This window comes from Trachemys scripta, chromosome 13 (genome assembly GCF_013100865.1).
Source record: "Trachemys scripta elegans isolate TJP31775 chromosome 13, CAS_Tse_1.0, whole genome shotgun sequence".
Classification (NCBI taxonomy): domain Eukaryota; kingdom Metazoa; phylum Chordata; order Testudines; family Emydidae; genus Trachemys; species Trachemys scripta.
This window is the reverse complement of record NC_048310.1, coordinates 26847663-26859129: the sequence shown is the minus strand read 5'-3', so window position 1 is coordinate 26859129 and position 11467 is coordinate 26847663. Positions and strand designations below refer to the sequence as shown.

At 46.1% G+C, this 11467-nt stretch overlaps 1 protein-coding gene across 7 annotated transcripts in view; it reads left to right on the top strand.

Annotated features, from left to right (window-relative positions):
• Positions 1–1223: 1223 nt before the first annotated feature.
• SIAH1 (siah E3 ubiquitin protein ligase 1) overlaps positions 1224–11467 on the top strand; it is a 53396-nt gene continuing 43152 nt past the window's right edge. The window contains exons 1-2 of one of the 7 annotated variants that reach the window (XM_034788152.1): positions 1224–1354; positions 4086–4210. The gene's annotated coding sequence lies outside the window, so the exon portion shown is untranslated. Of the gene's footprint in view, positions 1405–1937; positions 2049–4085; positions 4244–7075; positions 7101–11467 lie in introns of those variants that run through there. The other 6 variants (XM_034788149.1, XM_034788150.1, XM_034788151.1 and 3 more) reach the window with 6 other exon arrangements.

Sequence of the window (11467 nt, the reverse complement as noted above, 5' to 3'; positions counted from 1 at the left end):
ACTGTAAGAGGCTAATTAATTAAGAGAAGTAATTATCAGCAGGGGAGAAAAACTTTTGAAGTGATAATCAAGATGGCCCATTTCGGACAGTTGACACAAAGGTGTGAGGATATTTTAACATGGGGAAATAGATTCAATTAGTGTAATGACCGAGCCATTCCCAGTCTCTGATCAAACCTAAGTTAATGGTATTCAAGTTCAGCAGCTTCTCATTGGAGTCTGTTTTTGAAGCTTTTCTGTTGCAAAATTGCCACTGTAACGTCTGTCACTGAGTGATTAGAGAGGTTGAAGTGGTCGCCTACTGGTTTTTGAATGTTATGATTCCTGATGTCAGATTTGTGTCCGTTTATTCTTTTGTGTAGAGACTGTCTGGTTTGGCCAACGTACATGGCAGAGGGGCATTGCTGGGACATAATGGCATATATCACATTGGTAGATGTGCAGGTGAACGAGTCCCTGATGGCGTGACTGTTGTGATTAGGTCCTTTGATGGTGTCATTTGAATAGATATGTGGACAGAGTTGGCAGTGGGGTTTGTTGCAAGGATAGGTTCCTGGGTTGGTGTTTTTGTTGTATGGTGGTTGCTGGTGAGTATTTGCTTCAGGTTGGGGGGCTGTCTGTAAGCGAGGCCAGGTCTGTCTCCCAAGATCCGTGAGAGTGAGGATCATCTCCGAAGATCCGTGAGAGTGAGGATCATCTTTCAGGATAGGTTGTCAAGACACCCAGGGACAGAAACAACTTTTCAGCCCCACGTGGGATCTGAGAGAGCTGGGCTGATGCAGAATAGGTGACAAGACTGCCCTTCGTGGGCTCCACTGCCTAATAGGGGATAAAAAACAACACACCTGGGCTTGGGGGGACCCTTTGGGAATTGGAGGGACCTGCTGTAGTCCCAGGTGCGCACTTTGCAGAGCTCTGGGTGACCCCTGTTTTGGGGGCTGTTGGGGACACGAGGTTCGGAGTATTTGGGGGGCTGCCTGAGGTCCTGGGGGGCCCGAGTGTTGGGGTGCCGCTGGAGTGACAAGATGCCCGTGAGGGTCGGGCTCGTGGGATCACCGGCCCGCGATGAGGTCACTAGCGAGCTCCCGGAGGCTGGCGGGGCCTATGAGAAGCCGGCGGGCTGGGTGCGCGTGCGCGGAGGCCGCTACCGGATGCGCGCCTCCGCCGCCCGCGTCGGGAACTGGGAGCGCGCGTCGCTGGCGGACTGTGCATCGCGGCCGGCGCGCTCCCGTGCGTGGCGGTGTCTCCTCGGCCGGCGGCGGGCGGGAGGGAAGGAGCGAGCGGTTGGTTTGTCGGGCCGGGCCACAGCCGTGTCGGCGAGAGCCTCGTAGCGAGTTGCCCCGCAGCCGGGACGGTAAGGGGGAGCCAGGCCGCTTGCAGCGTGGTCCCGCCCAGCGCCCACAGGTGAGCGGGGAGGGAGACCGGCCGGGCGGCCGCTGAGGGGAAGGGATCTCTCGCGGCGGCCTTCCCCTCCTCAGTCCCCGCCCGGGCGGCCCCCGCGGAAGGCTGGTGGGCGCCGCGCCCGGGAGAGGCCCCGTCCGAGCCCCAGGGGCGGGAGAGTCGCTGCGGCTGCAGAGGAGACTCGGGACAAGGCCCCGCCGCGGCCTAAGCCCAGCCTCGGCGCCCGGCTTCCTCTTCCCGGGAGTAGCCGGCCCGACGGGCCGCAGGCTCCGGCTGCGAGGGGCAAGGGGCGCCTCGGGCGCGGCGCTGAAGGACGGGGCTGGCCGGGGTCTCCCTTCCAGCGCCAGGCCCGAGTCTCCGTGGCTGGGGAAAGCGAGCCTGCGCTGGGGTCCGGGCGGCTGTCTGTGCGCCTGGGGAAGGCGAGCTCGCCTCTGTCGCCAGTCCGAGGCAGCCTGGAGCTCGCTTGCTGGCTGGCTGCGGACGAAGGGTTTGTTTTGAAGCCCTGTGTGGGCCCCCGGGGCACGGTGGAATCGCCGCTCCGCCTCCGGGGCTGCCCCTTTGTGAGCCCGGCCTCGTTGACTCGTGCGCTTTGTGTCTGTGTTGCGGGAGTGGGGCCGAGTTCGGAGCTCGCAGCCGGCATGGCGAAGGTCAGCAGGGCCGCAACGTGTCTCCAAGCAAGAGGACTTGGGTGTGGGGGAGAGCTGCTAAGCCCCGTCTTAGGGGGTCTCAGTGAAACCAAAGGCTGGGGAGCCTCTGCCCCCTCCCATCACCCATTCCCCCATGGATCCCGCTCAGATGGGCTTCTGTGGAAGACAGGATACTGGACTAGTTGGGCCAATGATCTGATCCCGTATGGCACTTCCTGTGAGACCCAACGTCTCCATTCTCTTATCTCCCCTTCCTCCCCTGGGAGGAAGACAGGGGAGTTCTGCTTATCCCTTCTATCACTCTGCCCTTCCTCCCTATGGTCCCAGCAACCCAAAGCTGGAGCTCCGCTGCTTTACTCTTCCATTTCTCCTCACTTCTCTACAGTTTAAATTAGCACTAGTTTGCAGTGATATATTATTACTGTTAGTAGTAATGAACAAAATATAATCACTCATCAAACACAGGGGAAGAGAGCCTCCTCTTAGAGCAGTGTACAGAGTAAAAATACAAAAACGAAAGGTGGGAGAAACAGTTCCTTTGCATAATAGGCAAACGTCTTATGAATTACTTTGTTGCTGTTTATTTAAAGATAAATATGCTAAACTACTCTTCCCACACCCTCCTTCCACAATCCAGTCCTCTCTACCAAATTCCCTGTTTTAGTGTATTTATCTCTTTCCTCGCATAAGCAGTTCACTCATGAGCTAAAAAGAACAGGAGTACTTGTGGCACCTTAGCGACTAACAAATTTATTTGAGCATAAGCTTTCGTGGGCTACAGCCCACTTCATCGGATGCATAGAATGGAACATACAATAAGAATATATATATACACATATACATAGAAGATGCCATACCAGCTCTATGAGGCTAATTAATTGAGATGACCTATTATCAGCAGGAAAAAGACTTTTGTAGTGATAATTAAGATGGTCAATTACTGATAGTTGACAAGAGGTGTAAGGATAGTTATCATAAGGAAATAGATTCAAGTATGTAATGACTCAGCCATTCCCAGTCTCTATTCAAGCCAGAGTTAATGGTATCTAATTTGCAAATCAATTCAAGCTCAGCAGTTTCTCCTTGGAGTCTGTTTTTGAAGTCTTTCTGTTGCAAAATTGTTACCTTCAGGTCTGTTACTGACCTCTCTGGCCACTCAGTAACAGAGGGCCTTAACTGGGTGCAGCCAAATAATCTCCCCAGCATATACTATATTACAACACAATCAGTAGAATACATGCCACACAAACAACACTGGGTAATCATATTTTCAGGTAATAGCGCAGGTTTACCTGACCTGTCATTCAATTAGCGCACACTTCTCAGTGGCAAAAGAGCTTTTCATTCAATGATTTGGGGCATTTCATACCTTATTGAAATTTACCTATGGATATATTGTCAACATTTTTGAAGTGCTTTTAGTGTTAAACCAACAGCTTCAATGCCAAAATAGCACTGATACATAATTTGCTCTTTTACAGTGCCTTATCTGTAGTAACTCCTGAATTCTAATCCAGACTGTGCACTGATTTTCTGTATGGCTTTGGGCAAGTCATTTCAACTGCGTGCCTCATTACCATTATCTGTAAAATGGGGATTCTTAACCATCTCACTATGATGTTGTGAGGGCTGGTTAATATTACTAAAGTGCTTTTATCATATAAAGAGCTAAATAAGTACAATTAACCCGGGATACATGCACTTTGTTTTCTTGCAGTTGGTGATGTAGGTGGGGGAGGGGATGTATGTCTGTGGTGGTATCACAACATTCATCACAGTGCTGAGAATTGAATATGGAATTTCAAATTACTTTATTTCCCCAGTGAAAAATTGTTTAGTGTGAAAACTGCAGAATCTAGCAAACTTTGTTTTTCTATATCTGGAATTGTATCAAACATTTATAATACTACATATTTCTGTGTAGTAAAACTGGTGCAAAATATATGTAAGCAAGCACATGTTAAAACAATAGCTGACCATTTCCTCCTTTTGTCTGTCTGACCTGAGGTCGCAATTCTGTATATTTTCCTGTATTAGTTGATGACCATGTGAATACACACAGCAAAGCAAGCAGAGTGCAGCACCTTGCATTACTTAAGCTTTTGGTGATGTCATCTGCTCTTGAAAGACAACAGAACTTTGAACTACGGTCTTTGGTGTTGGCAAGTATAAAGCCTTTCAGTTCACCTTTAAAGGTCTGCTCTGGCATTTATTGTGCATTATACTCAATGAATTTTATGATTATACAAGGGATCCTAAATCAGACCCTAATACTGCAGTATGTGACTGCAACAGATTTTCAAATGAGTCGGTTTAAGTGTTGGGTTTTGAACACGTTGTACTAAATTGTGGATATTCCTAAAGGGAAGAATGTTTGAGTGGCATTTACATACTGTTTATGATGTATTTTCAAACAGCTACATTCAGAAGAGGGGCTTCAGAATTACGAAGGAAATGTCCATGTTAAGTGTGATTAATGTACAGACTGTCTAGAGAGTTAAATGATTTTGATTTACAAAGATGATTTTTAAAACTTGCTATTGAATTGTAAAGGAGAAAAAAACTTCAGAGTAAATTACTTAACGTAATTTCCTGTGGAAGGTGGCTTGCTTGATAATGTAGGTATGTTGAATTGCTTATCTTTATTGTTCCCATTTACTATAAATCAGAATCTTTGCTTCTGTATTTAGAGGAAGTTCTCTATTAGCTTTACTATGGTAAGCTCCTTTTTTATAAATCTCATAATTTGCTGTAGGGTGAAACTTGATATCAGGTCTTGATTTGAAAGGGAATTTTAAAGTAAATTTATCAGCATTTGTATGCTTTGCCTGTTTTTATAGCTAAAAAATAGCATAACTTTTAAAGTGCAATGCTTAATCATTATTCTCTATTAATAGATTAACATTTTGAAAAGGTAGAATAGTGAAGTTTGTAGTCTTTTACAAGTTATTGCCCACTGAGACACTGGGGGTGCAAAGTCCTGCAGGCTAAGATCATTCAATCAGTGCAATGAACCTCAAATTAAATGTCTGCTTAGGCCTTAAGGTGGTAGATTGTCATAGCTTCATTGTGCCTTTCCTATTTAGCAAAACATTCTGGTTTATATTTTCCCCAAGTGGTTGCAATTCTGAAATCGTTTGAAAAAACATGGCATTTGGAAAGTTTGCAAAAATGAAGTTTTTAAAAAAGTGCTAATAAGAATAATCAGGAACAAACTAACACATGCAAATGTATTGTGGCGATGTTTTTCCATAGGTATACTTGAAATCTGATGTATAACTTGTTACTAAGGCCTTGGTCTTGCCATGAGTTCTGTGCGAGTGGAGCCCCATTAACTTCAGTGGAGATCTGTCTACACAGGCACAGGGATACACAGGGGTATACCTGCATAGAATTCGATATAGGATTGGGGGCAGATTCCTTGTCTAAACACAAGTTGCACTAGTTTAAAATCAATTTAAAATCATTTGTGGATCCCTAAGCACTTCAAATGGAGGTGCGGACCCCTTTGGAAATTTTAGACAATCTGTGGGCCCCCAAGGGTCTGCAGACAACAGGTTGAAAACCACTGTTCTGTGGTAACGGAAACCTTTTGTGGACCCCCTAGACATAGTCTGTTGACCTCATGTTGAAAACTGCGGGTTTCTAGCATTCTAATCACTTACATCTGTTCAACATTGATGGCAATGGGGTTACACAAAATGAATATCAGTTACACAGGTGTGACTGAGGGGATAGTCTGGCTGGCAGAACAGGTTGAGTTTGTAGGGCTGACAGAAGAAACATTGTTTTACTTGTAAAATGAGCATGTTTGGTACATGCCTGATGCCATTTTCAGTCACTTTTGAGTGCAGAACTTCCAAGTAAGTTGTAATGTCCTTATAATTACCAAAAAAAAAAAAAAAAAACCCCCCTCTCCCCCCCCCCCCCAAACTGTTAAAACATCCTTCTAGGTTCCAAATTCAAGGACTCGGACGTTAGAAAATGCAGAATTTATAATGCTCGTACAACCTTAATTCTGTTAGTTTTCCCAAGCTACGCAAGAGAGAAGTGAAATGGTGATTTTTAACAGTTTTCTGAATTTGGCTAAATCTGAACAAAATATCGTGGGACAAAGAAAATACACTTCTCTAACCCAAGGGCTTTCTCCTTGCTGAATTTGAAAGGCCAACCTCAAACAATGGAACCTGTTCTTAGAACTTCACAAAAAGGGTCAGAAGAATCTTTGAAAAGTGTTAGCCTATATAGAGAGGTTGCTACCAGCACTCCCTAAAATAAAGATGATAAATTGCCAGACCTGTAATCTGAAGGGTTTTTTTAATCTTCAGGGCAGATACAAGACAGTTGATGAGGGAGGATATTATAAACTTCTTCCAGTTTTCCTCATCCATGACTTAGCGAGACCATTATTAGGCCTGAGTATAATTCAATGCTCATGTCCATTTGGGTGTTAGCTTCTCTTCTGGGCAAGTGGAATGCCAGTCAACAACAATTATACTGTGGAAATGGTTTACTTTAACAATAGGACTGAGACTGCCAACTCACTTTGCATAGGCCATCAGACAGCAGTGACTTTTGGTTACTACCAAAGTGGGCTAGATTTGAATATATGATTTAAAATGGTTAGTGTTCAGTGTTCTCATTATCAATATCCTGAGCCTTCAGTCCCTCAGAACTCTGTTTCTATCTTGTGTACTTACTGTAGTACTGAGCATGCTGTATCACTAATATATTTGAACATCCCTGTGAGGCAGGCAGTACTATTCCCAGTTTTCAGAGGGAGAACTGAGGCATACTGACTTGTCCAAGGTCACACTGAAAATTTGTGGGCGAGTAGGGACTTGAACCCAGGTTTTCTGAGTCCCAGACTAGCACCCTAAAGACTGAATCATCCTTACCAACGATATTATTTTTTTGGTTTCAAGGAATCCTGAAACTTTTTGTGTAATGTGGTTGTCTAAGGAGTCAACAGTCCAATCTGTTTTTGTTTGCTGTACCTCAGGGTGATATTCTTGGCTAAAGACCACTAAAGCAGTACCTGTTGTTTATGAGGTAAAGCCCCATTTATTTTCATGAATATAATTCATAAAAAGCTTGCTCTGCAGGCCAGTAGGCACTAGAAGCACTGCAAGTTAGCACATTTAGCACTAGTCAACAGAAAATCAGGGAGAGTTACATGTGAGTAATCTCTTCTGAGTTAAAGAGCAGCACTGATGTATACGTAGAAAGTGTTAAGAAATGAAATGCTTAGGAATTTAAGATGATCAGGGATGTAGGAATACCAATAAACTCTATTATGGCAAGAGCATAAATTATTATAATGAATTGAAAGCACTTCAGTGCTCTTTTGTTTTACCTGTAGCATATCAGCAAAATGTAAATAGTCTAGTATTTCATTTAATGGAGAATAAACAAACATTCCACATCAAATTCCAAAACTTCTTTCATTTATTTAAAATAATATATATTTTTAAATGTTCCAGCAACTTCAAAACAACCATTTTAAATGTGGGCTCGCATCTTGTTCTTACGTCACTATGTGATTTATCATTGTGTCCTTCAGGGACATGCTACAATTAAAATAAGGAACACACAGGTTTTTGCAAAGGAACTATTTATACACACATGCTCATACTTTTTGAAAGCAGAAGAGTTACAGAGCTATAGAAAAAATAACAAACGCTTGGCTCCCTCAGTTTCCTCACCAGTCCTGGGAGTCTTTTGGTCAGAGGTCTGTCTTCATTCAGGCTAGGTGGAGAGTTCCTTGAGCCATGTTTGTCTTTGTCAGTATGGTCCTCCAGGTTTTTAGCAGTGGGCCTAAGTTGATAATTGTGGTCACTTGGTAGTAATACTTGTGTGTTTGACTGCTGCTTTTCTATTATGAAGCACTCCCATAAAAAAGGGGATTAAAAAAGTAAGTTCTCTGTCAAAACCTGGCCTAGTTCCATTCCCTCTAAACAAATACCAGCCTGTTGTGAGGGATCCAACTGCTGAGTCCAGTGTGCTGCTAAGCTCCCTGGGTCTGGGTAGTGACTGATGACTATTCTTAGGTCTTGGATTCTCAGGCGCATGTTGCAGGTCTGATAACCTGTCTTGGCAGTGGAGGCTCTGCAGTCTAGCTGCCTAGATTTTTGGAACCAGTGCTTTAGCCCTCATTTGTTTATGCATAATCTCACCAGAGCTCCACCCTTGTGGTTTAACCCTTAATAGACCTTTGACAGATAAAATAAGGAATATAGGCTTTGTACCAGAACTTAAACATACACACACTCTTCACTTTTTGGCTACATCTATACTGCACGCCTATGGCAGTGGCATGTAGTATACCTGTAGCTATACATCACAGCAAAAAGAATACTGTCTCCACACTGCTGTGTGTAGCTCCATGTATCAGTGAAAGGCTCTGCAGAAGGTGGTCGGGAATGGCTTCAGGAACTCCTCACTGCTGAAACATTTCATTGCAGTGAGAAAAGGCTCTGGTGGGGGGAGGCCTTTCCCAACTGCCTCCCCATTCCCTGAGCCTTTTTTCCACTGTCAGAGTCATTCCCTGTGGTGTGGAAGAGCTCCAGCAGTGGGGAGGCAGTGTAGTTGGGGGTAGCATGGCTTAGGAGAGTCAAGAATCATGTCACCCTTCAGATGGGTCTTTGCTCATCTAAGCCTTGCCTCACAGTCTGCACTGCTCTTTATGACCATACTAGGAGGCCTACTTGGGTATACACTACATGCCCCTGAAAGAACTGTGCAATGTAGATGCACCCTTTGATAGCACACAAAATATGTAGATCTATGCATAAAGGGGGAACTCTTGAGGAGTTGAGTGGTATATTACCTCTGTGTTTGGCACTGAGTCAAGCACTGCTGGAATACTGTCCAATTCTGTTGTGACGGTACCTCCCATAAGGCTTTATGGGAATATGATATAACTGGAATATGTTTTGTGCTGCCTGTGCCATGTAACATATCTCTGTAAAGGTTATAGTCTACTATATGTATTCATCCTATTTGTACACATATCATTTTGTACTTGAGGTTAAGAATATTGGCTGTATACTTGCTTGATTTCTAAGTAAGCTTTGTGAGGTATTTGTTCAGCTTCTTTAGGAAGGAATTGGCAAAGTGAAGTACCTGATCAGGAAGCACTTGGGGAACAATACATCTTGGAATGCTCTAATCCACATAAAAAGTCTTCCTGATACCATGTGGACAATGGCTTCTGCCTGTAAATACTGTGAGTCATGCAGGGACATGTAACTTGCCCAGGTGACTCCAGAACTCCATCTTGGAGCTGGACTTTGCATAGGAGTGAGGAGGGGGGTCTCCACCCACAAGAGAGAGTCTATTTAAACCCGCGGGAGACCCCTCCATTTGGTCTTCAGCTGGCTAAAGAGAGCCTCCCCATCCCCCAGGATACTTGGAAGAAACTGGAACAAAGGGGTGTGAGTGATTGCTGGACCCAGGCAAAAAGGAGATTAGTGTGTAAAAGGGAGCATTCTGGAACTGGTGAGGATCTTATCTGTATTCACAGTGATGAGCTCCCAAAATCCTAAGAACCAGTTCCCTACCGGGTCCTCGGCGGTTTGGCGGCGGGGGGTCTTCACTCGCTCTGGGTTTTCGGCGGCAGGCCCTTCACCCGGAGTGAGTGAAGGACGTGCCGCTGAAGACCCGGTAGGGAACCGCGTGGTGAGTACAAGCCCCCACGTGCCTGTCTCTCCCCCGCCACCCACCCATCCTACCCCAACCCACGTCCTGCCCCTGACTGCCCCCCTCAGAAACCGCAACCCATCAACCCCCCTCTTTGTCCCCTGACCAGCCCCTCCCAAGACCCCCCACCCTAACTGCCCCCCAGGACCCCACACCCTGACCGCCCCCCCCTCCGTAGCCTCTACCCCCTTCAACCGCTTCCAACCCCTCCTCCCAGCCCTGACTGGACCCCTTACCATGCTGCTGTGTAAGGATGCCGCGCAGGCGCTGGAGCTTGCAGCCCCACCCCCTTACCTAGAGGTGAAAGTAAGCTGGTATGCCCTGTACAGCGTACCGGCGTGGCCTGGCTTACCCAGGGGGCAATTTAAAAGGCCTAGGGCTCCCAGCAAGGGCTGGAGTCCCAGGCCCTTTAAATTGCCACCAGAGCCCCACTGCTGGAGCCCTGGGGTAGCGGCAGCAGGGCTCTGGGGGCTATTTAAAAAGTCTGGGGCTCCTGCTGCTTCTACCGCCCCGGTCCTTTAAGTAGCTGCCAGAGCCCCACTGCCACTACTCCAGGGCTCCGGCAGCTATTTAAAGGGCTGGGGCAGTGGAAGCAGAGGAGCCCCAGGCCGTTTAAATAGCCCCCAGAGCCCTAGGGGTAGCGGGGGGCTCCAGGTGCATCTGCCGCCCCAGTCCTTTAAATAGCTGCGGGAGCCCCGCCGCTTCCCCAGGGCTCCGGAGGCTCTGCAAGGAGGGGGGGAGGGATCGGGGGAGCCTCTGCCTCCCCTGCTGGGAGCTCAGGCGGGCCAGACAGGACAGTCCTGTGGGCCAGATGTGGCCCGCAGACCGGAGTTTGCCCACCTGCCTACCCCTTTAGGAACTGGTTCTACACCGGCTTCTAAATTTAGCAACCGGTTCTTGCGAACCAGCTCCAGCTCACCACTGTGTATTCAGTGTTTGATTAGACATAGATTTGCGCATTTTATTTTATTTTGCTTGGTGACTTTGTTCTGTCTGTTACTACTTGGAACCACTTAAATCCTACTTTCTGTATTTAATAAAATCACTTTTTCCTTATGAATTAACTCAGAGTATGTATTCATACCTGGGGGAGCAAACAACTGTGCATATCTCTCTATCAGTGTTATAGAGGGTGAACAATTTATGAGTTTACCCTGCATAAGCTTTATACAGGGTAAAATGGATTTATTTGGGTTTAGACTCCATTGGGAGTTGGGCATCTGAGTGCTAAAGACAAGCACACTTCTGTGAGCTGTTTTCAGGTAAACCTGCAGCTTTGGGGCAGGTAATTCAGACCCTGGGTCCTTGTTGGACTTACGGGAGTGTCTGGCTCAGCAAGACAGGGTGCTGGAGTCCTGAGCTGGCAGGGAAAGCAGGTGGCAGAAGTAGTCTTGGCACATCAGGTGGCAGCTCCCAGGGGGGTTTCTGTGATCCAACCAGTCACATCTGTATTCAAGAAGACTATAGATTGGAGAAGGTTCAGAGAAGAGTCACAAAAATGATTGAAGTATTGGAATACATGCTTTACAGCAATAGATTCAAGGAGCTCAATCTATTTTGACTAACAAAAAGAAGGTTAAGTGGTGACCTTGATTACCATCTATAAGTACCTATATGAGGAACAAATATTTGATAATAGGCTTTTCAGTCTAGCAGATAAACATATAAATCGATCCAATGGCTGCATATTGAAGCTAAACAAAATCAGACTGGAAATG